The 14,530-nt window shown below is 44.4% G+C and overlaps 1 long non-coding RNA gene across 1 annotated transcript in view; it reads right to left on the reverse strand.

The window, feature by feature from the left end:
- LOC137656966 (uncharacterized) overlaps positions 1 to 14,526 on the reverse strand; it is a 44,995-nt gene extending 30,469 nt beyond the window's left edge. The window contains exons 1-2 of the long non-coding RNA XR_011047066.1: positions 14,438 to 14,526; positions 5,063 to 5,181 (exon numbers count right to left, since the gene is read on the reverse strand). This is a non-coding gene — a long non-coding RNA (uncharacterized lncRNA). The remainder of the gene's footprint in view (positions 1 to 5,062; positions 5,182 to 14,437) is intronic.
- Positions 14,527 to 14,530: the final 4 nt, after the last annotated feature.

Genomic DNA, 14,530 nt, shown 5'->3' on the forward strand with positions numbered 1-14,530 from the left:
CCATAGCATTCAAATGCTTTACATAGATCATCATAATTTGTCTCTATTGAAATTTGTGTAACATGAAGGATTCGAAGTTTCCTCGTGTTACCCAAATTACTCTATTTTGAAATATCAGTAGAATGGTCCTTTCCCGTTCCAAGGTCATCAACAGAACTTTCCCTTATCACATTAGCAGAGGTCGTCAACAGTGCCGGGGGAGAGTCAGCGTATCCAGGGGATGGGGGTTTGTTACTTAAAGAATCCATTAGACGAGAGAGAGAGAGAGAGAAAAGGGTTAGTTTGATGTACCTGCTCGAGAATGTTAGGCCATCACACGTCAGAAAGGAAATTTGCACTCTCCACTATCGGCACAATGAGAGTAAACTTCCCAGATGGTCCACTCCATACCCTACCCGAAGGATAGCATCAAAACAGATATAGAGGCACAGGTGTAAGCTGAACCCACCTGTTAGGACTGAGACCAAGGAATTATGGAATCATCCTCCTCATATCTGTAACGACGGGCTTCCGGCCAAAAGCCGAGAGTCCTACCCCCAAGCACTGGATCCCCCTGGATTCCTTAGACCCAACACTTGAGAATAGTTCCGCCAAAAAGACCCAACACTTGAGAATAGTTCCGCCAAAAAGGTCCAAACCATCTTCGGGATGGCTGAAATCATCCAATACTCTCACATATAGCTTTGAATGCAAACACCTCCCAACCGTGATACCTCCTCCCACTCATCAAAGCAGGCAGCAATAAAGGATGTATGAACATCCCCGCAGGGGATACAATGGATGTAGAAACATCCAAGCCATAGGAAAAAAAAATAATAAATATATATTTACATAATATATACACATATATAATGAGGGAAACTTTTCTCATAGAGTTTGGAAAGCAAGACGAAAGAAAGTTTATGAAATTAGGCTAAGGTCGAAGAAATATTGAGAAAAGGAAAAAGGTGAAAGAGAGAAATTTAGATTCGAGCTGGGGGAGCAATTTCCCCAAGGTCGAGAGCCCTCTTGCCCATCACCAAGTTTCAGCACGGGAATGAAATGCCGTGCTGAAGCTCAATGACTTCATCAAGGCATTCTCTCATTAAGAGGGTCGGAGTCGAAGAAGGGATGACTCCGAGTCTGCTAGGTTCAGCCAGTAATCCAGTTAACAGAGGATACGGATGCCGATCCTGTGTGCCCACGATGATATCAGGGTGAACACTACTGGTAAAACCTTGTGGTCCTGTGGAGAGACCGAAACACAGCACCTTGAACTGGTACCCCTTGTGGTCTAGGCTGAACTATAAGTACTTCCTTGAAGATGGATTGACTGGGATCTGGAAGTACCTGTCCTTCAGATCCAGTATACACATGAAGTCTTGTGGCTTCACTGCAAAACTGACCGTGTTTGCGGTCTCCATGCTGAACGTAGTTTGCTTTAATCTGAACCTCTGCCCTAAAGGCCCACCCCCTTGCTGATCCCATGGCAAAGGAGCTAAATGACACCGGATTCGTCCTCAGGGGAGGTAGAGATGTTGTGAACGGGACGCGATATCCCTGACTGATTACGGAAATCGTCCAGGAATCGGCCCCAAGTTGCTGCCACATGCCTGCGCAACTTTGTAGGCATCCTCCCACTGCGGACTTGCAGGGGGACTGCCAATCCTAGTGTTTGCGGCCTCGGCTGCTCCCTCTAGGATTCTTCCCTTCACTGAGGACTTCTTGCCTTTCTTGTCCTTGACCGGAAAGGGCTTAGACACCACTGTCTTCGCTGTCGTTGTTTTGGTGGGACGTGGCTGCTAGGGTGCTGGAGGTTTATAGGGCTTGAATGTCAAAGCCCTATGTAGGAGGGAGTCTTGGTGACTTCCTTCACCTCTCAGCAGCCTGCTCCACGTCCTTAGGCTCAAACCGGTTCGTTTCCATAACAGAAGAATGTCTGAGCCTGTAGATTCCGGTGCTAGGGGTCACCCAGTAATGTCTTGGAGTCCTTTAACTCCCTCCTGGGAGAGATGCAGGACTCCAACTGGAACCTTCCCCCCTACCGGCAAGCACGCTGTTCTGTGCTTGCGGGGTGTGTGTGTGTGTGTGTGTGTGTGTGTGTGTGTGTGTGTGTGTGTGTGTGTGTGCACGCGCGGTCATGGCGCCATTACCGCGCGTTGTCGGCAGCCTCGCGCGTGGGAGGGTATTGGCAATTGCGCTGGGGAGCGCGCTGGCACTCACGTGATGGGTAATACCCGGGGCTCGCGCGCAGGAGACTGCTGGAGTACGGGTGTGCGGGCGCCCAAGCGCCAGGATGCGTGGGTGCGAGACTTCATAGTGTGTGCAGGAATCAGATTGACGTGCAGGATCAGAATGAAGAGCCCGTGCGGGCCAGAATGTTGGCGCGCGGGCGAGACTTCATAGAATGTGCAGGAATCAGATTGACGTGCAGGATCAGAATGAAGAGCCCGTGAGGGCCAGAATGTTGGCATGCGCGCGCATACGAGTTGTTGACGCGCGCGCGTAAGACTATCGGAGCGCGCACGCGCTCAAGACTATTGGTGCGCGCGTGGGAGACTATCGGTACCCGCGCGCGGACAAGATCGTCGGCGCTCGCGCGCTCAAGATGATTGTCGGCGCTCGCACGCTCAAGATGATCGTCGGCGCTTGCACGCGTAAGAAGATCGTCGGCGCTTGCGCGAGTAAGAAGATTGGCGAGCGCGTGCCTGTTCTAAGTGCTTTGGCGAGCGCGCGCCTGTTCTAAGTGCTTTGGCAAGCTCGCGCGTTTACGCGCTAGGTTGAAGGGTCAGCTGGCAGGACGATCAGGAACTGGGATGTGTCTTTAAAATAGGGAGGGCATCCCCCGATGAGGACCGTAAGCAGTTCTGCTTTAGAGACCAGGACCGAAGTCCTTCGTTTGCGCTGGTAGATCGGTAGGTCAGCTGGCAGGACAATCATCACTGGAAGTTCTGCTTGATCCTCCGAGGCGGAGTCTCTATGAGGGACTTCTCCCGCGAACAAGAGAGGTGCCCTTCGTAGAAGAGACTAGAAGACACACGTGGTGAATCCCCTTAGGGCCGTTGGATCGGCAAGCTGATCTTATCAGGAACGATCCTCCGAAGAGGAGTCTCTATGAGTGGCCTTTCTCACGAACAAGAGGTGACAATTCGTTGAAGAAACCTGAAGACACTCGTGGTGACGCCCCGTAGGACCGTTGGATCAGCAAGCTGACCTTTCATGAACGATCCTCTGCAGAGGAGTCTCTATGAGTGGCCTCTCTCGCGAACGAGAGAGGTGACACTTCGTAGAAGAGACCTGAAGACACTCGTGGTGACGCCCCTTAGGGCCGTTGGATCAGCAAGCTGACTTTAACAGGAACGATCCTCCAAAGAGGAGTCTCTATGAGTGGCCTCTCTCGCGAACGAGAGAGGTGAACACTTCGTAGAAGAGACTTGCCAAGACTGTGCTCCACCCCTGAAGGAAGAGAAACTCAGCAAGGGGAGAGAAAAGTCTGGCCAAAGGGCAGCAACAGTAGTCGAAGGCGATGAATTGATTAAGGTATGAGAAGTTTTCCCTCTGAGGGGAGAAAACCTCACACCTGGGGAGGATACCTCCCTCGGAAGGGAAGTTGTCCAACCCCTGGAGGCAAACCTCCTTTAGCGTTCTAAGATGATCTGAAGTGCTGGCACATTGTCACGGGAGTACTTCTAAGAGAAGGGAAAACGCCCATGACGACGTCCTCTGAGGGACGGCAGCGACAGCAGATTCCCCCGTCATGAACAGGACAGTTCGACAGACAGAGCAGGCTCTGCTTCGTTGGCACTCTTTAGTCGAACGAAGAACTGCATAGTTAACTGGGAAAATAAAATTAAATAATTATTTCACCAAATTCCCCAGGGAGGAACTCCGAAGAGAAACCCCGAGGGAATAACATAAAATAAGAATTAAGTATGCGCCCTCCTTCCCCAGATGACATCCACGGGAGAAGGGGGGTAGAGAGCTGAAATAAAAACAGAATTATAAAAGAATTTTAATTATCTAAATCATCTAAGAACATACACTAAAAGTGAGAACCACTGACCCCCTGAAGGGAAGTTTTCCCCACGGAGGAGCTGAAAAGTTAAAACACAATTAGACTTCACTAAAAATAATTGAGACAAACAACGGAAATAGCAACCTAACCCGTAATGGGAAAGGAGCTATCGTAATAGTACGTAGTTGTAGTAAGGGGGGAACGACCTCGAGTAGAGAGAGACCATAGTCAATCTAAAAAAAAGGCCACATTCCCTTCGCTGAGAAACCAAGTTTCCCGTAGGAAAAGAGGCAAAGCGAAGATAATAGATGAATGAAGAGAGTCCAGGAGATGACGGTTCCCCTGCAGCGGCGGAGTAACAGAAATAAGCCGAAGGGAAGACCGAAGGAGCAGAGGGAGAGGTCGTTCCCCATGAAGTGAAACTGTGGTGGCCTTGCACTACGCAAGTGTCGTCGTACATCACACACACAGCACAAACACTGAAAAAGAAAACTTACTACATTTCTATACAGAAATATATACATAAACAAAGAATGTTTATATATACTGTATATTCCAAGTACTGTACATATAAGAAAAAGTAAAAAAAAAAAACAAAAGCATTAATATGGCTGTCAAAGAGGCGAGGGTGAGAGCAGACGCGTCCGACTACCACCCGAGCCGATAGCAAAGTGAGCTCATCACAGGTGTGTGGGTGGGTGTGTGTGTGTGTGTGAGGGGGGGGGGAACAGGCTACCTTCCCTAAACCCCCACTAACTAGCGGTGGGGTAGTAAACCCTCGTTAAAATTCTAATGGCTCGTCATTTCAGCTATGCCAAAAGTAATAACATATTAAATAGCGTGGTTTATATTTCAGTTACGGAACAATTATCTTTCAAATTAGATTCTACTAAATCCATAAACTTATCTGCCATAATTTTATCCATCGACTATCTGGAATAATCATAATCCACTAAAGGACTAATCCACTTTTAATTAAAAGTCAATTTGACCTCAATCTATCAACAAGCCAACATATTTTTATACCACCATTCAAATAGAAAAAACACAGCTCTTCATTCACCCTACCTTTAAAATTCCAGTTGCTGCCGCTAGATGGATTTTATATATTCCATACTCTCTTTCAAGAGCAGAAAAATAACATCCCTTCCATTTCTGACTCCCATAGCTCATTGATCAAGATGCACCTGACAAAAAAAAAAAAAAAAAAAAAAAAAAAAAAAAAAAAAAAAAAAGTGACATCTTGAAAAATGTTTCATTTTGTATAATCATATACAGTAACATAACGCATGATGTCCTTGCTTTTATAAAAGGACCATTAAAAACAATGTTACCTACTGACTGGTATTAATGGATTTTCAATCATAAGTTTAGTTTAAATACTATCTGAATTTACCTAATGACATACTTTTCAATGAATAATAAAAAATTAATCTACTTCCTATTCTTAGTAATGAAATAAAGTTTAAAAACTGTTTGAGCTATGTTTTGAATAGGAATTTGTGTCACGCGGTATGTAAAGTTAGGATAATCCTCCATAATTTAAATTTAACTAGGCATTGCATGTGAAGTTAGGTCATATCCTCATAATAAGATTCCATCTATTGCACTGTAAATCACATCAGGTGGGTAGGAGGGAGGTCTAAGACTAGCTACGTAAGGATCCAGCAACCTAAGTTAGGTTAAGTTTTATACTTTACCTAACTTGTAATTTAGATAAATTGGTAGGATAGGAAAAGGAAGTGAATCTTATTTGAATATATAAGGTAACCCCATTTTTCCTTTACATAATATACAGCATTGTGTAATAATGCTTTAAAAGGGCTACCCTTGTATGTTGGGGTCATACTTTTGGTTGTAGTATATAACTTTTTGGGCTCAAGCCATGGCGTCCTGATGGAAGGTTCCTTTTTGGTAGCTTCCTTGGGTATATAACTACTAGATATTCCCAGAGAATTTAACCACAGGTTATCACAGAATTCTAACTTCTGGAGCGAGTATCCTAAAGGTTTCCCTTTTAAGACATCGTAAATCAACAGGGGACGCATGTATTAACGCGCCACATAGCTATCTACACCCTAAACAGAGTTAACACTTCGGTGTGTAGGGGCGGAGAATAGTTGGGAGCCGTTCCACAGCTAATCTCGTTCGTGGCTACTTTTGGTACTCGAGACGTAAACAAACGGGCGCCATTGCTAAATGACGTCACGTCCGTCGTCATCCTTCTGCTAGTAGCTTGCCTATCTTAGACGGATTTTCCCTACGCTCTTTTCATCAACCTGCATCTTCGTCATGTCGCTACCTTCGGCCTCGCCTTCTTCTGGAAAGTTGAGTACAAGGTTCCAGTATTGTTTAATTAAGCTCTGACCGTAAAGTAAATTTTACTTTTCGAGATATTTGATGTTTTGTGGCAGAGCTGTGCCTCGACCGGACCGGCCATTTTATGGCGTCGCTGTTGTTTGCATGCCTTATTTAGATAGCCTCAACAGCGTTTTTCCGGCCTCATTGACTAATCGATACTATTAGTTATTTAGTCTTCATAGCTAGGAACTTTTATATCGTGTTTTGACGCTTTTTTATCGGTCATCGACTGACCCCATGCCAGTTTGCTCCTATAGCCCCTAGGCCAGAGCGCCTATATCAGTGTTCATGCATGATATTTATCAGTGATCCTAGGCTTACTTATGAAGTTAGTGGCATTATTTTACAATATTATTGACTGTGATGCAAATGTTTTCGCCTTCAGGGACCATATAAGGGACAGGTTAGATAGTGTGTCTTTCTAACCTAACCTACAAGTAGGACCCCTATATGCTTCCTTCATCCCCTGCCTTAGGGCATCCCCTCTGTGTAGCCTTGCTCCCCCTACCACGTAAGGGGATCAAGCTCATATCAGAGTATTATATCGCCTCTCTGCCCTCCCTAAGGGAATGATCCCCCCTTAGGGTTGCGTCCGAGAATGAGGAACGGCTAGTCCTTCCTCTATTGCTGGGGCTAGGTCTCCGACCTTTCCTGCAATAGCGATACGTCTTCCATCCTTCCTAGTTCAGGATGTAACATCCCTGCTCTAGGTTAGGTTTTGGAGGGGTTAGTTCTGTACCTTGCTGAAACGATACCCATGCACCGTTTTCAGACAAGCTGCCTTACCTTAGGCTAGGGAGTGTCCTCCCTTCCTCAGTGGCCGCTCTGGTACAGAATCTCCTCCACAGAAGACCCTTCTCTTCTTCCCTCACCACCTATCTCTTGTATGGCCTAGCCTATACTTAGGTTAGTCTATACCCATCTGTCCCCTGTCCTACAACTCCTCCTTAGGGTGGAGTGATAGGGCTACCTTGAGCTCCTGTGTGCAGTCCGCTCTGGTACATATACCCTTCATAGTGTCCTATGGGGTTAGCCACTGGATGCCTTCTGTCTGCAGCGCTGAGACATTTAAAAGTGTGCAAGACTTGGGCGGCAGACGGAACATTCTAAAAACTACTTTCAAACTAAAATTGTCGTTAGAAAATTATTTTTTTAAGGAGCAAAGTTTTGAAAAGTACTTTTGAACTAAAATTGTCATTAGACAATTTCTTTTTTGAGGAAGCAAAAAGGGTCCAATATGTACGAACAAAAAAAAAAAAAAAAAAGGAGTGTCTAGAATGCGAAAATAAATCATTGAACTCGACGATTTGCCCAACGACGAATTGGCTTGGGGACAAATTGAGCAACGACGAATTGAACAACGACGAATTGCCGTCGACGAATTGACCGGATACCCCAAAGTGGCTGCTCAGCCACAACAGACCTTTCAGTTGGTCACCCAACCGGTCTTGTCCCAGTCACCGGTTTTCACCCCTGCCTTTGAGCAACGGACAACTACCTTTCGTCCCAAAGGTAGAGGCTCAAACAAGGGTGCAAGCAGAGACGCATCTCGCCGCCCCTCCAGAAGCAGAGGAGGAAGGGGAGCTAGCGGCCGAGGCAGTAAGCCCTCGGGACACCAGAAGCCATGAAATGCTTCCGGTGGGAGGAAGACTCCGCCAATTCCAGGATCGTTGAACCTTCGATCCCTGGGCACACAGCATCGTCAAGAAAGGTCTAGGCTGAAGTTGGACTCAACCACCCCCAACCTTCCAGCAATTCTTCCAACGATCAACCCCCCTTCTGGAAGAATATGTCCTAGATCTCTTGAACAAGAAGGTGATAAGGAAGGTAAAGTCCACCAGGTTCCAAGGGAGACTGTTTTGCGTCCCCAAGAAAGACTCCGACAAACTCAGAGTCATTCTGGACTTATCCCCCCTCAACAAGTTCATAGCGAGCGACAAGTTCAAGATGCTGACTCTTCAACAGATAAGGACCCTTCTGCCTCGAGGTTCTTACACGGTCTCCATAGACCTGGCGGATGCCTACTGGCACGTTCCAATGAACCATCACGCTTCCTCCTACCTAGGCCTCAACGTGGCCCCTCGGATCTTCACAAAGCTGGCGGACGCCATAGTACAACAGCTCCGCCTCCGAGACGTCCAGGTGATGGCCTACCTCGACGATTGGCTAGTCTGGGCTCCATCGCCCGAGGATTGTTTAAAATCCTGCAGCAAAGTCACCCAGTACCTAGAACACCTGGGATTCAAGATAAACGTGAAGAAATCTCGCCTCTCTCCAGCTCAGAAGTTCCAATGGTTAGGAATCCAGTGGAACCTTCAGTCACACCGCCTTTCCATCCCCCAGAAGAAAAGGAAGGAAATAGCAGGGTCTGTCAAGCGACTACTGAAATCTAAGCGGATCTCAAGACTCCAGCAGGAACGAGTTCTAGGCTCTCTACAGTTCGCCTCAGTGACAAACCAGGTGCTTCGTGCACAGCTAAAGGATGCCGCGGGAGTCTGGAGACGTTCTGCATCCATCGCTCGAAGAGACCTCAAGAGACGGCTCCCAAACAGACTTCGACTTCTCCTCAAGCCGTGGTCGGAAGCAAAGGCCCTGAAAAGGTCCATCCCTCTTCAACACCCACCTCCATCACTCAACATCCACACGGACGCTTCGCTGGAGGGTTGGGGAGGTCACTCCCACCAGAAACAGGCTCAAGGCACGTGGTCTCCACTGTTCAAGACGTTTCACATCAACATCTTGGAGGCCATGGCGGTCCTTCTAACACTGAAGAAACTCTACCCGCCTCCCTCGATCCATATTCGTCTAACCCTAGACAACTCGGTGGTAGTTCAATGTCTCAATCGCCAAGGCTCAAGATCGCCCCAGATAAATCAGGTGCTTCTAACAATCTTCCGTCTGGCAGAGAGGAAGAAGTGGCACCTATCTGCAGTTCACCTACAAGGATTCCGCAACGTGACGGCGGACGCTCTATCCCGGACAAGCCCGATAGTCGGAATGGTCTCTAGACGCAAGATCATTCTCCTTCATCTCCCACCAAGTCCCGGAACTTCAGATCGATCTCTTCGCAACGAGCAACAACAATCAACTTCCTCGTTATGTGGCCCCGTACGAGGACCCCAAGGCAGAGGCGGTGGACGCCATGTCCCTGGATTGGAACAGATGGTCCAAGATCTACCTGTTCCCTCCTACCAACCTTCTGCTGAAAGTCCTCTCCAAGCTGAGAACCTTCAAAGGGACAGCGGCCCTAGTGGCTCCCAAGTGGCCCCGGAGCAACTGGTACCCCCTGGTCCTGGAGCTGCAGCCCACGCTGATCCCTCTCCCGGGCCCAGTTCTCTCCCAACAAGAACAGAAGTCGACTGTCTTCGCTTCATCATCGAAAATCAAGGACCTTCATCTCATGATTTTCTCTCCCTAGCCACGAAGAAGAGGTTTGGGATCTCAAAGAAAAGTCTAGACTTCCTCGAGGAATACAAGACCGAATCCACAAGACGGCAATACGAATCACCTTGGAGAAAATGGGTCTCATTCGTCAAGGCAAAAAATCCTACGGAAATCACCATTGATTTTTGCATGTCCTTCTTTATTCACCTTCATGGACAGGGATTAGCAGCCAATACGATTTCTACTTGCAAATCGGCCTTGACTAGACCACTGTTGTATGCCTTCCAAATTGATCTGTCCAGCGACATCTTCAATAAACTGCCGAAAGCATGCGCTCGTCTACGCGTAGCACCCCCACCGAAACCGATCTCCTGGTCATTGGACAAGGTGCTCCATTTCGCCTCCAACTTGGATAATGATTCATGCCCTCTCAAGGATCTGACTCAGAAAGTTATATTTCTCTTTGCTCTTGCTTCAGGAGCCCGAGTCAGCGAAATAGTGGCATTATCAAGAGAAGAGGGTCATATCCTGTTTACTGATTCAGGAGACCTTACCCTCTCCCCGGATCCGACGTTTCTCTCCAAAAACAAATTACCCACCAAAAGATGGGGCCCATGGAGAATATGCCCCCTGAAGGAAGATGCCTCTCTATGCCCAGTAGAGAGCCTCAAGGTCTATCTTCGCAGAACTTCGAACTTTGGTGGAGGCCAACTCTTCAAAGGAGAAACATTGGGCAGCGACCTGTCACTGAAACAACCAAGAGCGAAAATCACCTACTTCATTCGCAGAGCGGATCCTGACAGTACACCCGCCGGTCACGATCCTAGAAAAGTTGCATCGTCTCTGAATTTCTTTCAGAGTATGGACTTCGAAAGCCTTAAAAGTTTCACAGGCTGGAAGTCCTCGCGTGTTTTCTTCAAACATTATGCGAAACAAGTGCACGAAGTCAAACATTTTGTGGTAGCCGCAGGTAGTGTTATGAAACCTGCACCTAACTCTGCATAGAACAGCGAGTTACTTGGGACTCTAACTCTTTGGGTGCCTATGTTGACCCTCGAGCGATACGTAGTGATGTCGAAAACACTTAGTGCTTTCTTATAACTGTTCTTATCCCAGGTGAAATGTCATAGTCGTCACACGAGTGCTGCATGCCTAGAGCATGATGTGTTTTAATTAAAGACTGACGTTCCTCGAGAACGAGTGCCTACTAATAAATTTGAAATCCCCTTTCAGATTCAAGAGCAAGTCTTTATTACTATGTACATTATAATTTGTCGTAAATCAACTTTACTTATTATTGCAATTCATTTAAATTTCTGCAATTGTGAAATAAAATTCTTATTTTATTACTTGTGCATCTCAATCCGCTCCTACTTATACTATGAAATACATGTCTGTCATAGTTTTTATTATCCCCTTCCTTATGGTTAATGAAGAATACTAAGGTCTTAACCCTTATTATATATTCACCTTTGCAATGTAATATTCCAATACGAATACTTACTCTTCATACCTTAGAGACAAAACTATTCTCCTCTACATACAGTGTCCAACCACCACTCGTCTGCCTTCGAGAAAGTTCCTATACGAATGCCAACCATTCAGTCTTGTCTCCAAGTTCTTCAGGTTCTTCTAGCAGGGTGAATAGCCCTTCGATAACCACTTTGATCTCGGCATGGCCCGTGGGAACTTCACTGCCAAGGGGGCAGGAAGGTTTCTTCCCTACGATTCCTTTATTAAGATTACTATGCTACCCTGTTCAAAGCCTTTGGCACTTACCCAATAGGGGAAAATCTACCACGATACATTGATTCTCTGGTATTCTTCCATCAGGACGCCATGGCTTGAGCCCAAAAAACGGATTTTGAGCGAAGCGAAAAATCTATTTTTGGGTGAGATAGCCATGGCGTCCTGATGGACCCTCCCCTGCTACTTCGTCCAGTTTTTAGGTCCCACCCTGCTCTGCTGTATCATGGTGATCGGCAAGCAACTGGCTTCAGGATGACGACGGACGTGACGTCATTTAGCAATGGCGCCCGTTTGTTTACGTCTCGAGTACCACAAGTAGCCACGAACGAGATTAGCTGTGGAACGGCTCCCAACTATTCTCCGCCCCTACACACCGAAGTGTTAACTCTGTTTAGGGTGTAGATAGCTATGTGGCGCGTTAATACATGCGTCCCCTGTTGATTTACGATGTCTTAAAAGGGAAACCTTTAGGATACTCGCTCCAGAAGTTAGAATTCTGTGATAACCTGTGGTTAAATTCTCTGGGAATATCTAGTAGTTATATACCCAAGGAAGCTACCAAAAAGGAACCTTCCATCAGGACGCCATGGCTATCTCACCCAAAAATAAGCTATATTATGAAAGATCATGTCGGGATGCAGCCATCTAATATGATTCGATTTGCATTGTTTTACCTAGGTCTGGTCTTTGTGCCTAGGATAAGACATCCCTTCAGTATTCGTATACATGGTGAAACTTTTTTTTCCTTTAATATTAAATTATGAGCAATGAATTTTCATACAGAGATGATGAAGCTTATGAGCAATTAATAAATTTTCATTTCTAGAGAAACTTGAATCCGTTATACAAAATGAATGTTTGCTGGCTTTTTCTTTTCTCTGACTAACAAGGGCTGGGTCATAACTTGCATATCATTCAACTAAAATGTGTAAATAAGATAGAATGTTCAAAACGAGAATTTTTTTTTTTTTTTTGTATTAAAATCTGTAACTTTGTTAATAGAGGTTTCTGCTAATAGTAAATAGGATTCTTAGTAATGAAATAAAGCTTTAAAAATTGTTTTAGCCATGCTTTGAACAGGAATTTGTGCCATGCAGTTTGTTAAGTTAGGATATTCCTCAATAATTTGATTTTAACTAAGCATTGAATGTGAAGTTAGGATGCATCCTATAAAATGATTCTATCTACAGCCTTGTATGTCACAATATGTGGGGTAGAGGCTCTAAGATTGGCTATGTAAGGATCGAGCAACCTAGGTTAGGTTAAGTTTTGTACACATTCCCATAATTCTGATAAAGTGGTAAGATAGGGAAAGAAAGTGAATCTTGTTTAAATATATGGTAATAGTATAGAACACCACGCTCTCCATTTACTCCAATATAATGTAATCCTGCAGTTCTCACCTTTCTGCACAGTAATTAGGTGGTTATTTAAATTCTGGTCAAGCAATAATTAGTAAGATATGTTGAAGAGGGGAGAAGGGGTTATAAAAAGAAAATAGCTCAGTTTCTTCACTATACGACATGGAACTGACATCAACATGGTCAACCAAACAGATCGTGATGCCAGCGTACATAAACAGAAGTTCGTGATGCCAGCATACATTGAAATTCTGTATATTCAAAATATACTTAATCAAGAATTGTGATTACTCAAAAGTGTCACTATTTGTAAATTGCATATTTTAAGGACACTTGAGTAATTAATCCTTTTTAATTAAGTATATTTTGAATATACAGTATATCAACTGTACGCTGGCATCACGAACTTCTGTTTATGTATGCTGGCATCACGATCTGTTTGGTTGACTATGTTGACGTCAGTTCCATGTCGTTTAGTGAGGAAACCGAGTTATTTTCTTTTTATAACCCCTTCTCCCCTCTTCAACATATCTTCCTAATTACTGCTTTCACAGAATTTAAATAACCACCTAATTACTGTGCAAGAAGGTGAGAACTGCAGGATTACATTATATTGGAGTAAATGGAGAGCGTGGTGTTCTATATTATTACCAAATATATGAAGAAACCACTTTTTTCTTTAAATAATTCACAGCAATGTGTAATAATGCTTTGAAAGGGTTGCCCTTGTATGTTGGGATCATAATTCTGGTAGTAGTATATGTAACCCCGATCATGAAAGGTCATTTCAGGATGCACCCATCTAATGTAATATGATTCAATTTGAATTTTTTTTCAGGTCTAGCTCGGTAGGAGAGGAATTAGGGTTATATAGGTCAGAACTTTGTGCCTAAGTTGGGGCATCCCTACAGTATTTATATATAAAGTTGATTTTTTTGTTTTTTTTGCAATATTACATAATGAGCGATGAATTTTTATACAGAGATAAAATTATGAGCGATTAATTTTCATTTCTTGCAAAACTCGAATTCGTTATACAAAATGGATGTCTGGTTACTCTTTTTCTCTCTCTCTAACTAACAGAGGCATCTCATTCACCTAAAAAGTGTAAATACAACAAAGATGCTCTTTGTGGCCATTGCTAAGAAAAAGTTCAAAACGGGAGATTTTTTTGTTACCTAATTCTGTAACTATGTTAACAGAAGTTTCAAAATAGGATTAAAAATAGTTCATCTGCAAATATCAATTGAATTACGCGATTCCTATGTCCTAACAAATATGCCACTATTCTACAATGAAACCAATTATTTTTCAATTATATATACCTTCCAATTAACAGGCATTTGGTCAAAATACCCCAGTATCCTACCAGTTACTATTTCGTTTTAAAATTTTGAAATGAAAATGTAATTTCACACAGAAGGGAAAAATACATAAATGAAATGTCTTGGCCTAGGCTATGACTGCCAACTCAAAATGGAGTAGCCCCACCAACTTGCAAATTACATATTTACCCTTTTTTTATTTGAAAATAACTTTGGATATACTTTAATACACCTGATCAGGTATCTGAATTAACGGTACCAACCTTCGAAAAAACGTAGAACAATTTATTCTCGGAAATAATAGATATAATAAGAAGCACACGTTTTCTTCTTTCTCTAACAGGCACTTGTGTAAA

The sequence above is a fragment of the Palaemon carinicauda genome, chromosome 18 (genome assembly GCF_036898095.1).
Source record: "Palaemon carinicauda isolate YSFRI2023 chromosome 18, ASM3689809v2, whole genome shotgun sequence".
Classification (NCBI taxonomy): Eukaryota; Metazoa; Arthropoda; class Malacostraca; order Decapoda; family Palaemonidae; genus Palaemon; species Palaemon carinicauda.